At 35.6% G+C, this 24174-nt stretch overlaps 1 protein-coding gene across 1 annotated transcript in view; it reads left to right on the forward strand.

The window, feature by feature from the left end:
* Positions 1 to 14866: 14866 nt before the first annotated feature.
* CSE1L (chromosome segregation 1 like) overlaps positions 14867 to 24174 on the forward strand; it is a 60630-nt gene continuing 51322 nt past the window's right edge. Inside the window, exon 1 of the mRNA XM_074288554.1 lies at positions 14867 to 14992. The gene's annotated coding sequence lies outside the window, so the exon portion shown is untranslated. The remainder of the gene's footprint in view (positions 14993 to 24174) is intronic.

A 24174-nucleotide genomic window follows, 5' to 3' on the forward strand; every position in this document is an offset into this window, starting at 1 on the left:
TACTAAAACAAAGCCAAAGCCTATATGATATTAATGTCTATCTCAGCCTTTGGGAAAAAAATAAGAAAATATATGTCCCACTTTTCCTTGGGAAGATGAGGGAAGCTGGACTGTAGAATAGGACAAATGTTTTCAGGTTCTGCCTTGGCTGCTTAATTGTTTTTTCTTTTCTTGTAAAGGGAGGCTAGAGAATATATATCTAAAAATGATAGATCATCATTTTCATCAATAACAAAGAGCATCAATAAAATGATTTTTAAAATCATTTAAAAAAGAAAAAAAAAAAAAAAAGAAAATGTGACATTAAGGAAAAAAAAACAACTAAGCAGGAATGTCATAACCAAAAGCTAGAACTCCCCAGTCAAGAAGAAAACACTGCAGGCAACAGGAATAAAGAATTCAAGTACTGTAGAACCGCAGTTAGGATCACACAAGATTTAGCAGCCATCACTTAAAGAAGTGGAGAGCTTGGAATAAAATATTTCATAAGGAAAAGGTACTAGGTTTGCAACCAAAAATAACCTACCCAGCAAAACCGAGTATAATCTCTTAGAGAGAAAGATTGATCTTTAATGAAACAGAAGACTTTTTAATTTATGGAATAGAATAAGCATTTTCATCACATAGTCCAATAAAAAAGATGATTATGAAACTGCAAACTTCCTGTGCACAATTTGTTATTCTTTTCATATATATTTTTTCTTTTTTTCTTCACTTCCCTTACTCTAGAAATGGTTACCATTAGATTCAAATAGGTATTTTTATATGTAAAATTATTCTAGACATACTTCTTTTTATCAGTCCTTTCTCTAGATTCAGATAGCATATTTCTTCATATGTCCTTTACACTTAATTTGGGTATTTATTATAGACAAAATAACTTATTCAAAGTAATTCTTAAAACAATATTGCTGTTACTCTTAATTTCTCCAAAAAAGCTACAATTAAGCATAGATATATTTGCATATACAAAAGTATTATATATATATATGTATGTACACATATGTACATAAATATTTATGATTACACACATATATATATATACATGTATATTCATATAATCTATGTATATAAATGTTGTACTATGTTTGTCCTCTGTTTCTCTGAAAATAAGTTCAAGTTTTTCCATATTTTTCTAAATCATCAAACATCATTTCCTATACCACAGCAATATTCCAACCATATAGTATCTGATTATTTTTAATAGTTTAAAACAATATTGATTAATATGATTGACATAATTTAGTTTCTCTATTTTTTTGTTTTATTAAATCCATTTTACCTTAAACTTTGGGATCAATGAGTGCTAGTAAATTCTAAGCATTTTTATTGTTTGTGTTTCTGTTTTATTTCCTATATATATACAGAGTCTTCTGCTTTACTTCGACTTTCTATCTTGCCTTTCTTTTACTAAATCTTCAGTTGTCTTGATTTATATTTTGCCACTGGATCTAGAAGGCTCTGGAAGGGAAAATGAGGCAGGTGACCTTGCTTAGCTCTCTCTTACTCCAATTCACTTGCATGTCATGGTATCAGCACGATAATGTCATGATCCTCTTTTAGAAAGGACAAACAACTATCTCTGTCCACCCCCCCACCTCCTTTGTTCTCTCCTCCCACACTTTCCCTGTCTTTATACTGTATGGAGTAAGGTATGGTGAAGAATTTACAGATTAAGCACATATTGATCAGAGACTGCTAGCTAATGTAAAATCAGGCCTATAGGCCCCAGTCACGTGAAGGCCTAGGCTGCATCCCATTGCCAAATATAGCATGAAGTGACCAAATGTTGTAAATCACCTGTCAACTGCCTTCCACTGATTTCCACTGACCAAAATGGGGGGAGTGCAGAATTGTGTGACCAATCACAACCTATGGAGGGTGGGATTTTGGAGGTTCTTTGTCTGAAATGTATAAAAGTTGTAAACATCTTCAAGAGAGTGGCTCTCTCCTGCTGTGAATCTGGCTGACAGACCAGGATGGGGTCCGCTTCTCGAGATTCTAATAAATAATCCTGCTTTTCTATGAGTGATCTCTGAGTAGTCATTTTTGGATAGGATTTTCTATCCTCACAGTTTGGGGGCTCGGTCCAGGATGAGTGTTTGGGGGAGATGGCTGTACATCCCGAACGGGGATAGGCGCGCCCCCGGATAGTTTTTTCCCGTGGTCTCTGGCTCTGGTTGTGTAGCCTCCCTCCCTCTTTGACAAAAGACCCGAGGCAGAGGTACTCAGTGAAAAGAGGAATTGAAGACAAAAAGGAGAAATAGAGCCCTGACGGCCGGCAGCTGTAGTCTGAAAGGAAAAACAAGTATTTCTCGAGGTGAGCTTGGAAGTCTGGAGATCTATTGGGTGGGTCAAGGGAGACCCGAGGGATTAGCCCTCCTAAAATTGTTGTGTGGGACTGCTTGCTATTGATTTCAACGGAAGGATACTCTAAGAGATTCTCTCAGGTTGGCTATGCAGCGGGGGAGGGGGTGGTGGGGTGGTGGTGATGAATGACCTCCGCTGACAATTTGGTTTGAGACCAAGTTGTAAAAATGGAGTGGAAGCAGCCCAAAGAATTTGTCAGGATGGTAGCTAGGTATAAAAAGAAATGTAAAAGGTGAAAATAAGAGCTCTACTTGTATATATGTTTGTCTGCTTTGTATTGTTTTTGTCCCGTGTTAAAAGTTAGCAAGTTTGTAAGAGATAAGAGTTCAGCTTCTGTGTTGTCTGCTTAGAGAAATAGGCTGAATTGCTGGGAGTTGGGATTCAGTCAGAGTAGTAATTCTTTCAGAGTGGCCCAGAATGTATTGGTCTTAAATCATGGAATATCTAGGCATTCTCTGGAAAGGCAGAGAGATGCACTAAATGGGCCTGGAAGTTTAGAGAAACTCCATTTGGATTCTGGGAGGGAAGAATGTTCAAGGTGAAACATTCTCTTCAGGAGCAGGGGTCCTGGGAAAAGTCCCTAGTCTGTTTTGCTGATTTAAAAGCCCTGTAAAGTTGTGAGAACAATGATTAAGAAATTTGGGAATAGGTTATTTTAATGTTACTTAGTATAAAAATTTCTTGTGATTTTAAACTTTTTAACCTGATGTACTAATTTGTAAGTAAACTTGGCTATTTTAAACTGACCGGAAAGTTTTTCCCTTAAAGCAGTTTTCAGAGCCTGATAGACCTGAAATAAAACCTTATCTGATCGAAACGCTGGCAGAAGAGGTCATAAAAGCTGCCTGAGAGAGAGCTGCTAATACTGTCAGAAGAACACTCAGACAAAAGAAAAGGAAAGAAAACTTTTAAAAGCAGCTGTATTAGTTTGATTCAGTATGTTACCTTCTGAAGGAAAGGGATTGGCACACAGGACATTGGTCACTGAAATTTTGACTAATCTTATGTTGCCTAAGAATATTGCAGTGATTCATGTGCAGGGGCACCAAAGAGGAAATTCATTTGAGATAAGGAGAAACTGCTTTGCAGATGAGGAGGCCTGGAGAAGAGGAATCTGTGAGTATGGAGGAGATGATGGTGCTAATTCTGGCATTTCTGCCTCAATGCCTCCATCTTCCCTTACCCCAGAAGAGAAGCAGGAAACCCAAAGCTTGGCGCTCAGGAAGATAAAGAGGGCACTGGCTCCTCCCTAACGGCAGAGAGGTACTGACCACAACAGGTATGAGACATGTACCCCAACATTTACCTCAGGGCAGTCATTGGGGTGTCCAAGGCCTGGGTGATGTGGTGCTAAGTTTGTAGCACTGGCTTGTACACAATAGCAGGCAGCTGGTCAGTGGGTGCATAAGTTGGTTGAACTGTATTGTTAGGAATTAGGGGTATTATATACTAGTAAGGAGAATGGGGTGTGAACCAAACCCAAAGGGTTGGAGACTGTGCCTTGTATATGCATGTATGATTTTATATGAGTACACCCTTTGTGCTGATACCTCGAGAGCAGTGGGGCATGAAAATACCTTTCAAACCCTGATCCAAACAATAGCCACTAGCTTTAAATTGACTGGCTGTTGGATATGTGGGGGACCTGATCAACTTACACAGTGGCCCTGGATTTATGTTCCCCTGTCTCTGGCCTGAAGCTTGAGCAACAGATCAGTAATACACAATGGAACAGGTTTGTAGTCAGCAGAAGAAAAGCATCACTGGACCCTGACCAGTACAGTTTTAGGGAGATATTGCCTACATCAGACTGGTACAGGGCCATGGATGGGAGAAAGTGAGTGAACATGGACATTTACTTGCAGGTCAGAGAAGGGAGCTATCATAGACTAAAGTAGGTATGTGAATAGATGGAATCAAACCAGTATAATTTGTTATGATGGATCAGTGATTCACTGTGTCCAAAGTTCTAATAGGAGTGAGGGGTGTGCGAAGAAAATGCCACCTGCCTGTTTAATCCCTGATCAAGAAGGACCCCAGATATGGACATGTATAACCTTGAATAGCATAGCACCAGGTTCAACTAACACTTCAATGGAATGGAAGTGGGAGAATAGAGAAGGCACTGTCAGGAAAATGTTTAATAGTTTCTGGAGCGTCAGGATCTAACTGGGGAAAATGATTGCATCTGCCAGTGGGTAGTTGAAAGTCATCTTTGGTGATGTAATTCTAATATGGGGGGGGGGGGACTCTTAGGTCCCTGAGATGTGAGATATTTTCCACCTTCAAGTGGACCCTTCATATTTTAGTATGAAAATAATCCTGCCCTGAAGGGACATTATTGGATCTGTGGTCAGACAGCTTATACCCATTTACCCAAAAATGGGACTGGGGTTTGTTATATAGGTATAATTAGACCTAAATTTTTCTTTCATCAAGCATTGGCAGGTATTTGGGGATACGGTTACACAAAGATTTGGAAAGGGAAACATGAAGTGTGGACCGCTCCCTAACCTGCATTGATTCTTCTTTGACCCAAACAAATGATGCCAATGGGTGGGGAGATTCCTGGCCTTCAGAGAGAATTATAAAAGAATACGGACTGGCAACATGGGCCCAGGATGGTAGTTGGGGAGGTATCAAACACTGATATATGTGTTAAATCGGTTGATTAGGCTACAGGCAGTCCTTGAGGTAATAATTAACCAAATTTCTCAGGCCCTTGATCTATTAGTCAATCAGGCCACCTAAACAAGGGAAGCTGTTTTATAACACAGATTAATTTTAGATTATCTGTTAGCAGAGGAGGGAGGGGGCTGTGGGAAATTAAACTTGTCTATTTATTGCATGCAAATTGATGACAAGGGACAAGTGGTAAAAGAAATTACAAAAGGCATTCGCAGAATAGTTCATGTGCCTGTACAGGTGTGTAAGTCCCCTTGTTCTAATAGCTGGTGGTCCTGGTTTGATGGTAGCTGATGGAAACAACTTTTATGGTATGGACTAATTGCTATCAGTGGCATTATATTGTTATTATGTTTACCCAGTATGATTACACTAATAACCAAAATAGTCCAACGATCCCTTTCAAAATTATTGCATCCAGAGGATGCTGTTAAAATGATGATTCTCCAGAAAAGAGTCTGGAGGGTGTTGGAAGGGGATAATTCTGATAGTGAACTGGATAAACAATGTGTGAGCTTGTGAACTGACTTTGAGCAATGTGTAAGTTCTTCATAGAGCATGTGATAAAAATCACTTACATAATAGGAGTGGGGAGCTGTGGAGTAAGACATGGTGAAGAACTTACAGATTAAGCACATATTGATCAGACATCTACCGCAACACATTGTCTGGGAAGTTGAAAATTCCTATGGCTGGGACTGAGGCTATCTCCCTGCTTAGCTGGCCCCAGGGTTTCCTGCTTGCTGTTTCAGTGGAACTAGCCATGAGGTGTTTACAATTCACGGGACCAAACCTCCATCATAATTATCTTTTTTTGAATATTCTCTGATTGTCCCAGGAAGACCACAGTTCTGCCCCATCTCTTGTTTATTTTTTTCTGCTTTATATTTTCCCTGAGGTGTTATGTTGTTTTGTTTGTGGGGGAAATCTACAGAGCTAGGAATTTTTTTTTTTGACATATTCTGTCATTTCTCAAGAATTCTCTCCATTCATCTTTTTTTTTTTTTTAGTTAAATAGTATTCCATCACAATCATATACCACAACTTATTTAGCCATTCCCCAATTGATGGGCATTCCAGTAATTTCTAGTTCTTTGCACCATAAAGAGAGTTGCTATAAACATTTTAGAATGTATAGATTCTTTTTTTTCCCCCTAATCATCTCTGAAAAAAGACCAAGTAATGGTATTTCTGGGTCAAAGAGTATAGATAGTTTAATAACTCTTTGGGCATAATTATTCCCCAAAATGGCTAGATATTTTATAATTTTTAATAATATATTTTTATTTTCAAAATATTTATAAATATAATTAAAGTTTTACAATTTTATCAACAAGAACTAGTATTTCAATCTTTCTATATTCTCTCCAACATTTATGCCTTTCCTCTTCTATTATTTTATCCAATTGGGCAGGTATGAAATGATATCTCAAGGTTTTGATTTTCCTCTCACTAATAAATAATTATTTTCATATGTTGTTTAAATTTCTTCATTGGTACACTACTTGTTCAAATCCTTTGACCATTTATCAATTGGGAATGTGAGAGATTGTGTGGTTTCTCATAAAATCATTAACTAAGGTAGATTGAACTTATATATAGTTATGAAGGTCTAATGGGTTTGGGAAAATGAAATTCTTTGTACAAACCTTACAATAGAGTGCTCATACCAGCTCAAATAAGCATTTGTAAACCTTGTAACAAACTGACCACCATAAACTTAGGCAAACACACCTGCAATAAGTCAACTACATCAGCCTGGCTAGAATTTAGCAAACCTGTGCTATTTCTATTTGAGCAAGCATTGAGCAGGTAGTGAAATTATGACTATATAATTGCCCTTAACTTCTGTGAAATTGGCTTCCTCTCTCTGAAGAACTCAGTGAGGAGACTGCCTGCTTCTTGTGAGATTCTAATAAAGCTTCTGTTCTTCACTTTGAGAAATCTCTAAGTAGTCATTTTGAGTTAGGGGTGCCAACCCACACAGGAAATACTTGGATTCTTATACTTTGACAAAATTCTAATTACTATTTAGAGGATTTTCAAATGTTCCTGATGAAAATATCAAAATTGTGTAGAAAATTTAACATTGAATATAGAACTCAAGAGAAGCATAGGAAGGTAAATATGAATAATAAATTATGTTTCAAGTTTAAAGGTCTAAACAAAGTCATACTGGGTTTTCTCACATAAATGAGATATAAAAGAAAACACAGGAGCCAGTTGAGAAGGACTGTAATTAGGTGACATTTAAACATCACTTTCATCTGAATTAGTTAAAAGAGGGAAGAATACACATATACATACAACTGGATACAGAAATTCATCTTAAAAGGGAAATAAAAGGAAAGCAGTTAAGAGAAAGGAGAAGAGGGTGTAAGAGGGAGGGCAAATTTAAAGAGGTAGCAATCAAAAGAAAAACAGTGTTAAAGATAAGAAGGGGAGGAAAGAGAAGAAAAAATATAAAAGACTAGAATGGAAGGACATAGCAATCATAACTCTGAATATGAATAGGATAAATTTCCCCATGAAAGAAGAGGATAGTATTGATTAAAAACCAGAATCTAACAATATGTTGTTTATAAGAAATAGTCTTAAAGCAGAAAAATAAATATATTTCAAATAAGAGGCTGGAAAAGAATCTATAAGTATCAGCTGAAGTAAAAAAGTCAAGGATAGCAATCATGATCTCAGACAAAATAAAAGCAAAATAAACAGATAAACAAGGAAATAGCATTTTGATAAAAGGTAGTGTTCACCATAGATGGTACATTAATATCAATACTGAGCATGTATGCACCAACTGATATAGCATCTAAATTTCTTTTTTATTTACAAAACATATGCATGGGTAATTTTTCAATACTGACCCTTGCAAAACCTTCTATTTCAAACATCCTCCCCCCTGCCCCCAAGATGGCAGGTATTCCAATATATAGCATCTAAATTAAAAAAAATAATAATAATAGTCTTTTTTATTTTTGAAATACATGCAAAATCATTTTCAACATTCATCCTTTCAAGACCTTGTGTTACAAATTTTTCTCCCTCCCTTTTCTGCCTCATCTAGACAGCAAATAATCCAATATATGTTAAACACGTGCAGTTCTTTTATACATATTTCCATGTTTATCATGATGCACAAGAAAAATAAGCGTCTAAATTCTTTTTTTTTTAAATTATAGCTTTTTATTTACAAAACATATGCATGGGTTGTTTTTCAACATTGACCCTTGCAAAACCTTCTATTCCAACTTTTTCCCTCCTTACCCCACACCCTCCCCTAGATGGCAGATAGTCCCATACATGTTGAATATGTTAAAGTATATGTTAAATACAACATATGTATACATATTTATACAGTTATCTAAGCATATAAATTCTTAAAGGAAAAGTTAAATTAATTACAGGAAGAAATAGACTATAAAATTGTGATTGTGGAGGAGCCTCATTTTACTTCTAGATAAATCTAACCTTAAAATAAACAAGAAAGAAGATAAAGAAATGAATGAAATTTTTGAAAAATTAAATATGATAGACTTCCAGAGAATACTGAATGTGAATAGAGAGATGTATACCTTTCTCCCAACTGTGCATGGCAATTTCTTTTTTTTTCTTTCTTCATTTACTTTTTTTTTTTTTATTATAGCTTTTTATTGACAGAACATATGTATGGGTAATTTTTCAGCATTGACTCTTGCAAACACTTCTGTTCCAACTTTTCCCTTCCTTCCCTCTATCCTCTCAGCTAGATGGCAGGCCTTAATCATTAATGTTAAACATGTTAAAGTATATCTTAAATACAATATATATGTACATATTTATACAGTTCTCTTGTTCCTGTGCATGGCAATTTCATCAAAAATTGATCATGCATTAGAGCATTAAAACTTCACAAATAAATGCAAAAAATTATTAAATATATCTTTTCTTGCCTATAATGTATTAAATATTAACTTTAATAAAGGATCTTTGAAACATAGATGAAAAATTAATAGGAAATTAACAATCCTAAAGAATGGATGAATCAAAGAACAAAATAATTTCAATAAAATAATGAGACAATATTCAAAAACTTATGGGATGCAACCAAAATAGTGCTCAGTGGAAAATTTATGCCTCTAGGTGCTTACATCAAAAAAAAAGAATAACTTGACAACAAATTAATTCCAATGTTACATAAATTGTTTGAAGAAATAGATGAAGGAGTTGGGGGGGGGAAGGAATAAAGAAAAAGTTAGATTAAAAAAAAAGAAAAAAAGAAGTCCTACCAGATTCCTTTAATGACTCAAATCTACTCTTTTTTTTTTCCCTGAGGCAATTGGGGTTAAGTGACTTGCCCAGGGCCATATAGCTAAGAAGAGTTGTGTGTGAAGTCAAATTTGAACTCAGGTCTTCCTGACTTCAGGGCTAATGCTCTATCCTCTACACCATCTAGCTATCCCAATACAAACATATTTATATATAATCCAGAGAGATTTAAAACAGAGAAAGAAAAGTGCAGACCAATCTCTCTAATGAATATGCAAAATTTTAAGTGAAATGTTATAAGATTTATAGCAATATATCACAAAGAACATATACTGTAGCTAGACTGAATTTATATCAAAAGTTCAGGATTAGTTCAATATAAGGGAAACAAATATTGAATCAAGTATAACTGACCATAAACAACAGAATATGATTATTTCAGTAGATGGAGAAAATGTTTTTGACAAAATACAACATTCCAAAATCTTGTATAGGAATAAATGGAACCTATCTTAAAATAAGTAATATCTCCCCAAAGCCCAGGTTTTTTTAAATTTTATTTTAAGAAAACTAAAAATCTTTCTAATAAGATCAGGAGTGAAACAAGGGTATCTATTGTCATGTTTATTATTCAATATTGTATTAGAAATGCTAACAATAGCAACATGACATGAAAAAGAAATTGAAGGAAAAAGAATAGACAAGAGGATATAAAATCATAATATTTTGCAGACAATGTAATGGGCAGCTGATAGAAGCAAAGAACACAGTAATTTAGTGTTTGATAAACAAGAATTCACTATTTGACAAAAGCTATAGGGGAAAATTAGAAAGTAGTCTGGCACATAGTTTATTATCTATCTATCTATCTATCTATCTATCTATCTATCTATCTATCTATCTATCTATCTATCCATCTATCTATATCTAACTATATCTAGTTGATAAAGACCAAAATCTCACACCATATTCCAATATAAGCTCAAAATTGGATACATGATTTAGACATATCATAGCTAATCATATTATAATTAAGTTAGTGAAAGATAGAAGAAATTACAGATGCATGTCAGATACATGGATTGGTGAAGAATTTATAAGCAAATAAGAGAAAGAGAAATTTATAAAAGGTAAGATAGATAAATTTGATTTTACAAAGTGAAATGGTTTTTGCAAACAAAATATGTGCAGCTAAAATGAGGAGAAAAATATGAAACTGGGGGGGATAAAGGTTTCATTTCTAAGATATATAGAGAACTGAGTCAAATTTATAAAAGTACAAGACATTCCCCAATTGGTAAATGACCAATATTCAGAGGAAAAAGTCAAAGCTACCAATAGATAAATGAAAAAAAATTCTAAATTACTAATAATTAGAGAAATGCAAATGAAAACGACTCCAAGGTACCATCTTATAAAATTTATAAGGTTGACTAAGATGACAAAAAAGAGAAAATCACAGTTGCTGAAGAGATTGTCAGGACATAGTCACACACTAATGGACTATTGGTGGAAATATGAACTAATTCAACAATTCTGGAAAGCAGTTTGGAATTATGCCCCAAAAGTTGTCAACTTGTGCATATCCTTTGATCTAGCAATGACTTTTATCAGATTCTAAAAGATTAAGGAAAGAGAGAAAGTCCCATGTGAACAAAAAGATTTGTAGCAACATTTTTTTGTAGTGGCAGAGAACTGGAATAAGGTGATGCTCATCAAGTGGTTGAATATGGTATATACATGAGATGAAAGATTATTGTGCTGTAAGAGTGTAAGAAATGATGAAGGATATTATTTCATAAATACCTGGAATGACTTGTATCAACTGATGCAAAGTGAAATAAGGAGAATCATTTATATAGTAACAATAATAATTTTAAAACAACCTTCAATTCTGATGAATGTGGTCCTTCCTCTCCAGCAATGAGATGAACCAAATCAGTTCCAATATAGAGCAGTAATGAACTGAACCAGCAAAAGAACTCTGGGAGACGACTATGAACCACTACATAGAATTCCCAATCCCTCTAATTTTGTCCGCCTGCATTTTTTATTTCCTTCACAGGTTAATTGTACACTATTTCAAAGTCTAATTCTTTTTGTACAGCAAAACAACTGTTTGGACATGTATACATATATTGTATTCAATTTATACTTTAACACATTTAACATATATTGGTTAACCTGCCATCTGGGGGAGGGGGTGGGGGGAAGGAGGGGAAAAGTTGAAATATAAGGTTTTGCAATTATCAATGCTGTAAAATTACCTATGTATAAAATTTTTGTAAAAATAAAAATTAAATTAAATTTTAAAAAATAAAATAAAAACAAGGAACTTTGAAATATTCAATAACTGAGCAATACAGTGACACAATTCAAGAGGGCTCACAATGAAACATATTATTCATTTATTGTTGAGGTCAGAATGAAGATTAAAGAATATTTTCTCTTCTTTTCTTTCTTTGGACATGTTTACTAAGTGAGATTGTTTTCTGTGACTATACATATTTGTAATGTGTCCATTACAAATATAATGTGTTTTATTTTTCTTGTCTTCTCAATAGTTGAAGGAAAGAAAACTTGGGTTTTGTTATATAATATAATGGGTTTTGTTTTTCTTGTCTTCTCAATAGTTGGAGAAGGGAAAGAAAACTTGGAACTGAAAATAAAATAAAATTGAATTTTAAAAAGCAATTTGAAATGTACTAAAAAATACATAGGTCCCTTTGACCTTTATAGAGCACTGCTAGGTCTAAATTCCAAAGAGTTCAAACAAAGAAGAAAAGGTTCTGTACATACAAAAATATAGTCTCTTTCTTTTTGTGGTAGCAAAAACTAGAAGCTAAAAATATTTCTAGCTAATGAGAATGACTAAGTTATGATATATCAAGGTGAAAGAATACTGTTGTGATATATGGAATGAAAAAATAATTTCAAAGAAACATGGAAATCAGTTGGTCAGTACATATTTATTAAGTACTTATTATGGACCAGGCACTATGTTAAATATTGGAGAAAAAAAAAAAAAGGCAAAATACAGTCCCTTCTCTCAAATAGTTTAAAATCTGATTGGAGAGACAACATGCAAATATGTATGAACAAGCTGTATACAAGATAAATAAAAAATAATTATTGGAGAGAAGGCACTCAAATAAAGAGGGATTAGGAAATCTCATCTTCCTATGGAAAGAGAGATTTTAGCAAGGTCTTGTAGCCAAGGAAGTCAAGAGGTGGAGATGAGGAGAGAAGCAATTCTAGACACTTGAGATGTCAGTGAAAATGCTCAGGACTGAGAGTAGTGTCTTAGTGTCTTGTTCCCGGAACAGCAAGAAGGCCAGTAGATCAAACATATTGAGATGGGATAGGGTGTGGAGGCAGAATGGTATTGTAAGAAGGATAGAAAAGTGTGGGGCAGAACTTGGTTACAGAGGGTTACAGAATGGTATACAGAGGATTTTGTATATGAACCTGGAGGCTTTAGGAATCTATTGGAATGAGAATAAGAGGGTAATGGTCTGATCAGTGCTTTAAGAAAATTCCTTAAGTGACTGAATAGAGGATGGACTAGAGTGGGAAAAAGCTCGAGGCAGTGTGACCAACCCTAAGGCTATTGTAATAACAAACGCATGGGATGCTGAGAAATTGCTCAAGAGTTATAGCAATATTAGAGAAGAGGAGAGATGTTGCTTCGGGCCTTAGCAACAGATTGGATATGGGCAGGGAGGGCAGTAAAAGATAGTTAAAAATGGAGGAAAATAATATGGAGAAACCTCAGTGAGGTTTTAAAGGAAGAGATAATGAGTTATGGACCTATTAAATTTAAAGGCTCCAGGAAAGACTATTATGAATTGATGCAAACTGAAATAATCAGAAACAGAATAATTTATATCATTAATATTATGTGGGAAAAGGGTGAAGAACTTACAGCACATATTGATCAGAGACTGTTTACTGAAATAGACCAAGCCTATTAAGCCTCAGTTTTGGCTTCTCCAGAATCATGTGATTTTAGATGAGGCCTAAACAACATTCCATTGTCCAATGTGGCCAAAGAAGCTGTATATCACCTTGTCTGCTACATTCCACTGACCAACTAGGAGTACAGTAGACTTATGTGACCAATCACAACCTATGGAGGGCGGGATTTTGGAGGTTCTTTGTTTGAAATGTATAAAAGCTATGAACATTTTCAAGGCTCTGGCCCTATCCTGCTGTGAATTTGGCTTGCAGACCTGGATGGGGTCCGCTTCTTGAATTTCTAACAAATTATTCTTCTTTCTATGAGTGATCTCTGAGTAGTCAATTTGGGTAGGTCTTTTTGTCCCAAACAATATATATTAAAAAATGAACAATTTTGAGGACTTTTAAAAACCAATGAAGAATGAAATGAACATATTCAGGAGACAAATTGATACAACTATATAAAAACTCTGAAAGCCCTAAGAATTGTTATCAATACAATGACCATTCATAATTTTAGAGGAGAGATAATTATCCATTGTTGGGCAATCAGTCTTCATGCCCCTAGTTGAAGTTAGTGAAGTATTTTGCCATTTCCTTTTCCAGCTCCTTTTACAGATATGGAAACGAGGCACAAAATCACCCAATGACACTGATAGAAAATGGCCAAGCTTCCGTGGTTCCGTTAGGATGACTCTGGTAGAGCTGGCCCCCATCACTGAGCAGACACATTGAGTGGCTTTCGATGAAAGCTTTATCCCCTGATGGCCCGCCTTCCCGTAGTGAGCTTATGTGCACTTCACTAGGTTATTCTTGAACAGAAACAATTCAGTGCAAGAATCCAGGATGATGAAGGATCTGTCAGAGGCTATACTCTGTTAATATGGACAGAACCTAGAGCTGGTTTTATTTCATATTGAAGCGAAAAAGAAAAACTTTTTTTTTCTTTTTTTTTTTTTTTTTTTTTTGTTGAAGATATCATAGAATAATAGAAATAGTACCTACTCTGGAATCAGAAGGCCTAGGTTCAAATATAACCTCTGACCTTTGCTACTTGGGTGACCTCAGTGACCCTTTTCTGCTTCCAGCTCCCAGCCTTCTTCACCTTACTTGCATCATTTGTAAATCAGAGTCGGGCAAGGGGATACTCCAAGTGTCTTTGGCTCTAGTTATGCCATTCTATAGCTACAGGCAGCTTTTGCAAAGAGCTTTAAAACCCACAAAGTGCTTTTCATACAACAATGGGGGCGCAATGTGGCGTAATGGAAATAACTACGTTTGGAATGAGCAGACCTGGATTTTAATACTAGCTCGGTCTCCGACACCGGCTAAATTTCCTTAAACTGTAAGAATGAGTGCTTGGACTAAATGACCCCTACACCCAAAGTTCTACGTGCTCAAAAGCATTCTAGCTAATTCACATTCTAACATTCTATAATTCCAGAGGTACTCGGGAGGGGGAGGGGAGCGCCATGCAGAGGGTACATAGGCGGGGCCAGGTCCAAGTTTCGGGGAGTGGATTGGCTGTACCGATCGTGGGCTGGCTCAGTATCGTTCTGGGGCCCGCCCCTTTTCTGGCGGCCCTAGCGCCTGCGCACTGGTCTCCGCCGCGCCACCGCGCCATTTTGCCGGGGTTTGAATGTGAGGCGGTGCCGCAGCTGGAGCGGCATAGCTGGGTACGGTCTAAAGTCGGGCATCTTCTTTTCCTGTCCCGTATTACTAAGAGGTAAGGAGAGAAGCGGAGTTGAGTTGGGTCCGGCTAGCTGGCTCTCCCAGGTTCCCATCATTCCCTTTGGGGGCCCAGCTCTGGCCGCCGGGAGCCGCGCCGCGTTGTGTTAAGGTGGGAGCGGATGATAGGGTCGCCCTGCTGACAGCTTCTTCACTCAGTGTTTCCTCCCCCTTGCCCTAGTCCACTTCCGCGGGACCTGCTGCCCCGGGGCTCGCGGTGTCCGGGTCCTTCCGCCGGGACAGGCTGGGCGCTGGGCCTGTGGGGGCCAGGGAAAGCTGAGACTCGGCCTAGCGTGATCGCAACGGGATGCCCGCCCCTTTCCCTCCGTCGCCTCGTTCATTGGCTGAGGCCGCCCTTTGCTGCAAGGGTAGCCTGTTGCTGATTGGCTCTCAGATTACGTCCATCTCACTCCAGCAGGTTAAGGTGGAGCGGTGAGCCCCTAACCATGAGGGACTCGTCTTTCCCCGGTAACATTTGCTGGGTTTACTCCTCTGCTTCTGCACTCGGCCGCGGGTACCGTTTCCGAAGAAATTGTTTTTTAGCTGTTTGCAGGAATTCTCATTAAATTTGGTGGGGACTTTGGGGTGTGAGGTATGACTGCTCTATCGAATCCTCCAAGAGACACATTGATGATCTCTTGGCATCTTCTCCATTCTTTTCTCTGTGCTGTAAATGCAGGGGATGCGGAGGAGGGGACGGGATTTCCTTTTTCTGTTGGTTTTTAGTAGGGTGCTATTGTCGGCTGCCGTCCTACTGACCAGGGCCCTTCCTTTTACTTATCTTCCTCCTAAATATTTCTTATGCCTTTTCCCTGCTCCACCTCCACCTAGCTTCCTCTCAAATTATTATGTCAGCTTCTTTCGGGGATAGAAAGGTATATAAATACATCCTGTAATGGGGAAATCCCTTTTCCGCAGCAGGTTAGAGTGACATGTTTGGATATAGGAATACCTAGATTCCTTCAGGCTTGGGGAGTGGTAAAGTGTTCAAAGTAGTGATTGCATTGAGAAGATTGAAGTTAACTGTTGTGCTTATCACAAGCCTTTATTTTTGGGCATCCTTTCTCTTTCATGTTTCGTGAATCTGTAATTGGAATCATCCATTAAAGTGTAAATGGAAAAAATGTAGACAATACACCATTTCTTTCAACAAATCTTAATTATTTTTCCGTCTGCTGTACGACTTACTAGTTGTAGAAGAATTTATTTTTAATATAAAAGTTTTTAAATTTGGGGAGTTAGAGGTTCCAAAACTATCCAATAGGAAAATGTTGGAATTTACTTACTTGTTTCTAGCACTAATGAAGGAGTTGTTAGGAGGAGTTTCACTTCAGTATGCATATAAGTAAAAGCACAGGGCACTGTGTTAGGAATACAGCAAAAAATCCTTCTGCTTCCAAGGAGCTTAGTTATTATTGGAGAGATATAAAATATACACAAATAAATAAACAGGAGATAGAAGAGGGCACTACCAATTATAGATGGAGAAATCAAGAAACATTTCACAAAGGGTTGGTAGGTGAGCTGTCTTTTAAAAAATTAAATTAATTTTTAAGTGCTTTTTGGTCTGAAATGGGTATATTTAATATTTCTGCTTTTCTGCCCTTGATTGTAAGGTTTTTATGCCTTAATACACGATTAGTTTTTATGAAGATGCCATGTACAGCTAAGAAAAAGGTATGCTCCTTTCTATTCCCATTCATTTTTCTCCAGAAATCTCTATCATAAATAACCTTTTTTTTTTTTTTTTAATTTAAATTTTCTTTTACATTTATTTTATGTTTAAATTTGTGTATCTCTGAGAAGGGAAAGTTGAGGTTCTCAAATTTTATAATTGTATTGTCTTTCTTCATGTGATTCATTTAATTTTTCCATTAAGATTTTGGATGCTATGCCATTTTTTGGATTTATGTTTAATATTGATATTGTTTTATTATATATGGTTCTTTTTAACAATATGTAGTGTCCTCCTTTTTAATTAGGTCTATATTTTGCATTTGCTTTGTATGAAATCCTGATTGCTACCCTTGTTTTTTACTTTTGCTGGAGCATTATAGATTCTGTTCTAGCCTCTGTGTATATCTCGTTTCAAGTAGGTTCTTGTAAGCAATAAATTGTTGGATTCTGTTTTCTAATCCATTCTACTCTCACCTTCTGTTTTATGGGTAAGTTTATCTCATTTGCATTCACAGTTATATTAACTGTATTTCCTTCCAGCCTGTTTTCTTCTGTTTATCCTTTTCTCTTTTTTCTGTCATTTCCCCTACAGTCTTGTTTTGCCTGTGATCCTCTTTTTCATATTACTTCTAATTGGATAAGATAGATTTCTATTACCAATTGAGTATAAAAATATATTTATCTTCTTTAAACCAATTTACATGTGCATGAGATTCAAGCATCGGCTACCACCTCAACATCTTCCCCTTTACTTTAAAAGCTCTTTCTTTCTTACTTACATTTTTTATATGATATAATTTCCCCCATTCATTCTGTTTCCTCCCTGTTATCCCAAGGCATTCTTCTTTCTCACTTATCCTTTTTTTTTTTTTTTTTTTTTTAACATTATCTTCACATATGTCAGATCTCTGGTGTTGTCTTGGCATGGGACAATGTCTCACTGACTTTTTGTTGGTTCTGCCATTCCAGAATTTGTTTTGAGACATTATGTAAAATTGTTTGAAGAGAAATATTAAGAGAGCTAAGCTGAATGCTTTCTCTACTCTGCCTCTAATCTGAGTTTTGAGAGAAATCAAGTTTTCTGAGAGATGGAGTATGTTCTCAGCATGGATCATAGAATTTTGAGTTTGGGAAATACCTAAGTAGTCATATTGGATAGAATAGAGACAAATAAAAGTAATATCTGGAATGGTAGACAGGAACTAAATTGTGGAAAGCTTGAAAACTAGTTGAATTTTTTTATCCTACAGGCAGTAGGGGAGCAGCTGTAGGTTTTGATTAGACCTGTGTCTTAGGAATATTGATGGTCTTAACTGTGTGGAGAATGGATTGGAGAAGGATGAGATGAACCATGGAGACCAGTAAGAGGCTTTTGTAATAGTCCAAAGGAGAGGTGCTGAGGGCCTGAGTAAGAGTATTTTAATATGAGCATTTTAATTTTAATATGGGTGTATGGGAAGATGAATGGTGCTGCATTCAGTAGTTCCCTTTTTACATGTTGATTAGAGATGCTGATGGGACATGTAGTTGAAGTCTAGTGATTTATTAACAGTATGAGACCATCAGGAGATATAGAAAAGGGCAAAGATTAACATCTGAGAGTCATGTGCAAAGAGATAACTGAACCCATGGGAGCTGTTGAATTCAGCTGAGGGAATATAGAGAAAAGAGCTCTTGGGGGACATTCATGCTTAGTGAGGAAGAGTGAATAATGATCCAGCCAAGAACACTTGGTCATATTAGTAGAATGAAAACCAGTAGATAGTAGTATCACAAAAGCTGGGGAGGACTGCATACAAGAGGAAGGATTGGGGATCTCTGGCCACTGAAAAGTCAAGTAGGATGCAGACTGAGAAATAGCCATTGGATTCATCAATTAGTGAGTGATTCTTGAAGACCATTAAGGCAGGGTTTTCAGTAAAGTTGCTAAATCAAAAGTCAGATTGGAAGGAGTTGAAAAGAGGTGAGGAAATGGGAGGCATTAAATATAGATGACTTTTTCTTGGTTTTGCTGTGAAAGTAAGGAAAGATACAGGACTGTTGAAGAAATAGCAGTCAAAACAAAGGTTTTTTTTTTTTTTTAGGGATGGAAATTAGTCATTTAATTCAACAGTCATTTAACTTAAAAAGCTTATCTGTGAGGCAGCTAGATAGCCCTGGAATCAGAAGCACCAGAATTCATTTTCAACCTCAGACATTTAACACTTAATAGCTGTGTGACCCTGGAGAAGTCACTTAACCCCAGTTGGCCTGCAAAAAAAGAAAGAAGCTTTCACACTGCAGATACAGAGATAAAAGTGGAGCAGTCCCTACCCTCAAGGAGTTTCCATTCTATTTGTTGTTTTTTAAGAAGCAGGAGTGGATTGTTGGATAAAGAATATTGGAAGATGATGAAAGATGGGTACTAGTCCAGGATGGATGACATTCCAGAACACAATGTGAAAATTGGGCCTTGACAAAGAGAATGGCTATATTTTCCTCAAGCACAGCAAAAGAAATGAGACTAAGACTTTCTGCAGTCATATTTTAAGATGTGATGAAGAGAAGGGAAGTAGAATGATAGCTCTTCTGAAAGAGAACACCTGGGAGCATCATTTCAGACAGCATAATAGAGAATTAGGAAAGAATAAAAGGCCTGTCATGTAGCACTGAGGGCTCAGTTAAGATTAGAGAACTTTATTATGTAATGGACCTAGGTGTCGATGGTTTACATAATGGTGTTTTTGGAGTAGGTGGAAAGAAGGTGGGCCTTGGCAAGGCACAAGTTTCAATTGGAAGAGGCTACTGTCTGTTTGAATTGGTCAATGACAGAAACAAGCCTAATTCTGAACAAAGAAGGGAAGTGAGACTACTGCAAGGGTGATTATTGGGAAAACAAGAAGATCAGGAGGAACTAAAGGTCACAATAAGAATAAGAAATAGGTTTAGGTACAATGAAATAGGGATGGGGAAAAGATAGGCAGTAATAAACAGGATTTTCAGAGTTAATTATTAAAGGTAGTATAATTATGTGTGATTGGTAATGATGTGATCTTCTCTTTGGGGAGCTGAAGTAGTGTTAGAGATTATTTGGAGGTCTTGATTTTCTAGAGTGTTTGAAGGAATTTATAACATTTACATAGCAACTACCATGTGCCTGGGATTGAACTAAAAACTTTACAAATATCTCACTAATTTATCCATCTAATTATTTTATCCAATCCTTATCACTCTAATTTATCCATGCTCATTTGGAACTATGCCCAAAAGGCTATCAAACTGTGCATACCCTTTCATCCAGCAGTGTCTCATCTGGATCTGCATCCCAAAGAGATCATAAAGAAGGGGAAAAGACCCATATGTTCAAAAATGTATAAGTCCTTTTTGTAGTGGCAGGAACCGGAAAGTGAGTTGGGTGCCCATCAGTTGGGGAATGGCTAAATAAGTTATAGTATATGGATATTATGGTATATTATTGTTTTATATGAAATGATGAGGCTGATTTCAGAAAAGCCTGGAAAGACTTATATGAACTGATGCTGAATGAAGTAAACAGAATTAGGAGAACATTGTACATAGTGACAGCAAGATTATGTGATAATCGAGTATGATACTTAGCTCTTCTCAGCAACAATAGTGATCCAAGACAGTTCCAAGAGACTTGAGATGGAAAGTGCCATCTGCATCTAGAGGGAACTATGGAGATTAAATGTGAATAGAAGCATGGTTTTTTCACCTTTTTTTTTGTTTGTTTGTTTGTTTGTTTTTTCCTTTTGTCCTGATTTCTTTCACCACATAACATGGTAATATATTTTAAATGATTGTTAATGCTTGCTGTCTTGGGAAGAAGGGAAAAAAGGGAGAAAAAAAATTTGGAACTCAATATCTTACAAAAAAAAAATGTTAGAAACTATCTTTACATGTAACTGGAAAAATAAAATATATGGTCATTGCCAAAAAATAAGGAATTAGAAATTGAGGGGATGACCATCAATTGAAGAATGGCTAATTTAAGTTGTGATATATGAATGTAATGGAATATTATTGTGCTATAGATAATGATGAGCAGGCTGATTTCATAAAAACCTGGAAAGACTTACATGTACTGACACAATGAAGTGAGCAGAACCAGGAAAATATAATACATAGTAATACCCTGCAGTGCTCAGTTACAACTGACTTAGCTTTTCTTAATACTAAAATTACCCAATACAATTCTGAATAATTCATGATGGAAAATACTATCCACATGTAAAAAAAGAACTGATGGAGGTCTAAATGCAGATCAGGATTTTAATTTTTTCTTTTCATTTACAGTTATATAATTGTGCTTATTTAACTTTGCATCATTTCACATAAATTCCAAGAGTTTTGTATTTTCATATTCTTTTAATTTATGTATTTTAATTTGTTTTTCTTTGAGACCATTATAATTAGAATTTCTTCACATTTAGTATTTATTATTTTGTTGTTGCTCTTTTATTTAGTTTTATCCTAAATTTATCAAATGACAAATAAGATGAATATTTCTACAAATAAAATAGTAAAAAAAGCAAAAAAGCATTGAGAATGAGCATCATATGTTCATTCTTCTCCCTTTAAGTATGGCACAGCAAATTTAATGTTATTTTCTCTTTAAAATAGCATTTTATTTTTTCCAGTTATGTGTAAAAACTAATTTTAACAATTCATTTAAAAAAGATTTTTGAGTGCCAAATTTTCTCCTTCCTCTCCATCACTTCTCTCCTTCTAAGATGGTAACTTGCTATAGGGTACGTATGTGCACTTATAAAACATTTCCCTATTAATCATGTTGTAAAAGAAGAAACAGAACAAAAGAAAAAAACTGGAAAAAATAAAGTAAAAACAGTATGCTTTGATCTGCATTCTCTATTTGTAAATTCTCTATAACTGTTTATGATTTGACTTTTTGGAAGTTTTGTTGGTTTACGTAGTGGGAGGTTTATTAATCTAAAATTAATTTTTGTCCAATTGTTTTTAGTTTTTCCTATCACTTTTTGACCAAGTAGTTGGAGGGAGTCTTTAGGTTTGTCAAACAACATACCATTGTTTGTTTGCTTATTTCTTGTGTAATCTGTTCTATTGTAGACCTTCTACTCTTTAAACAGTACCAAATTCTTTCTATTATCACTGCTTTGAAATATTCTTAAGAGTTCTGGTTTTAGACTTTATTTTTTTCTAGATTTAACACAGTGTCCAGTACTCAGTAGATATTTCATAAATATTATTATTGATTTCATTATTTCTCTTAAAATTCTTATACTTTTTTCCTTTCTGATGAATTTGATTATTCAATTTTTCTGGTGCCTATCTTTACTTTAAACTTAAGATTGATAGATTTAAAAAAAGGTTTCTGATTTCAAGTATCATAAATATTTATTTTGATTGTATAGTGCCTTAGAATTTTTAAAGTATTTTTACATAGGTTATTTCATGTAGTCATATTGAGATTGAATGACGTCATTCAGACTGTCTAGAGAGTAATCTTGGGATGAGCAATCTTAAATGTATTAGGTATTTTTTGTTGTATTGAACAGATAGAAATGATTTTTAAAATAGAAACTAAAATCCATTTTGTTGCTTATGAACATAGTCCTAGAGAATTTAGGAGGGTTCTTTTTCTTTAATTCTGCTTATTACTAACCCTTGCGTCAGTTCATATAAGTCTTCACATGCTCCTCTGAATTCTGAGACAGACATAATAAAAACCAAAGGTGTATAGTAGCTAGATTTATTAACCATAAGAATAGGTTCTAGATCAGCTTTCTAGCACACCAGGAGCTAACCTTATATCTTTTAAGAATCCACTCATAGGAATAGTTGAGAGGGTAATTGGAGATGATTCTCTGCTCCCTTTCCCTTAAATCTAAACATCATAAAGCCAGGAAATTTTACCTCTTAAAATCCATCAGCCCCCTCTTGTGAAATCTCTCTTCTTTTCTTCTTTTATATTTATCTATATCTATCTATCTATCTATCTATCTATCTATCTATATCTAATCTAATGCACGTTGTTTTATGAATCATGTTGGGAGAGAAAAATCAAGAGTAAAAGGGAAAAACCATGAGAGAGAAAAAAAAGAAAAAAGAAGTCAACATAGTATGTGTTGATTTATATTTAGTCTCCTTAGTTCTTTTTCTGAATGTATTTGACATTTTCTGTCCAAAGTCTATTGAGATTGCTTTGGATCACTGAGAAGAACCAAGTCTTTCATAGTTGATCATCGCACATTCTTGCTGTTATTGTATATAGTGTATTCCTGGTTCTGCTTGTTTTACTCAGCATCAGTTCTGTAAATCTTGCCAGGTTTTTCTAAAATCAGCTTGTTCATCATTTTTTATAGAACATTTATGTAGTTGTTTTAGTTTTAGTTTGTTAAACATTGATTTGATGGTACATGGTGCAGGAAATTTGATTGTTAAAAACTTTAAAGGTGCCCAACTGAAGCACAGGAAGTTCCTTGGCAATAGTGTAGAGGTACCATTGTTCTTTCCAGTCTCCTACAGTTGCAATCTTAGTATTATTCTGGACTTATCTTTTTTTTTTTTTTTTTTTTTTTTTTAAATCCCACAGAACCAGTTATTTACCCTTTTTCTTTATTTTTCACATCCACATTTTTTTTTTAATTTAGAATTTTTTCCCACAGTATATATGCATGAGTAATTAATTTTTTTATAATATTATCCCTTGTATTCATTTTTCCAAATTATCCTCCCCCTCCCTCCACTCCCTCCCCCCGATGACAGGCAATCCCATACATTTTACATGTGTTACAATATAACCTAGATACAATATATGTGATCCACATCTTTTCTATCCTTTTATCATCACTCCTATCATCTCTTAAACAGTTTTGGTCCTGATCACCTCTTTCCTAGCCTGCTAATTCTTTTCCTTGCCTCAAGTCTCTGTTCCTCTACACATTATTCCTCTACATTTTGTATACAGACAGTGAAAGGAAATTCCCAGGACATAAATCTAACCTTGTCATTTCCTCAATGATTCTGTATTACTTCTAGAATCAAATAAAAATTCCTCTGGCCTTTAAGGCCCTTCACAAATGGGCTCCAGCTTACCTTTCTAGATGTAGTATACATTATTCTCTTTCCCTCATTCTGTGTTCCAACTAAACAACTTTTGTTCCTCACACCTAACATTCCATCTCCCTTCTACATAGTGATCTTCCATTCCTGGAATGCATTCTTACTTAATACCTTGTGGTGTGGTTCCTTCCATTCAAGGCTTTGCTCAAGTACCACATTCTAGGTGGAAGCTTTTCTAGTTTCTCTAATAGCTAGTCCCCTGCAACTTCCCACTACATGATATTTACTTTGTATATTTTTATATATGTACATGTTTTCTCCTTTCATAGAAAGCCCCACTTGAGGGACTTTATCCCCAGCATCTAAGAAATTCTGGTGAATTGGTGGCGTGCGTGAATTAAATATTCTCCAAAAGTAAATTTCTTTCACTCAGTCCAGAAGAGAGATTCTCAAGCTTTT

Source organism: Sminthopsis crassicaudata, chromosome 2, assembly GCF_048593235.1.
Source record: "Sminthopsis crassicaudata isolate SCR6 chromosome 2, ASM4859323v1, whole genome shotgun sequence".
Classification (NCBI taxonomy): Eukaryota; Metazoa; Chordata; class Mammalia; order Dasyuromorphia; family Dasyuridae; genus Sminthopsis; species Sminthopsis crassicaudata.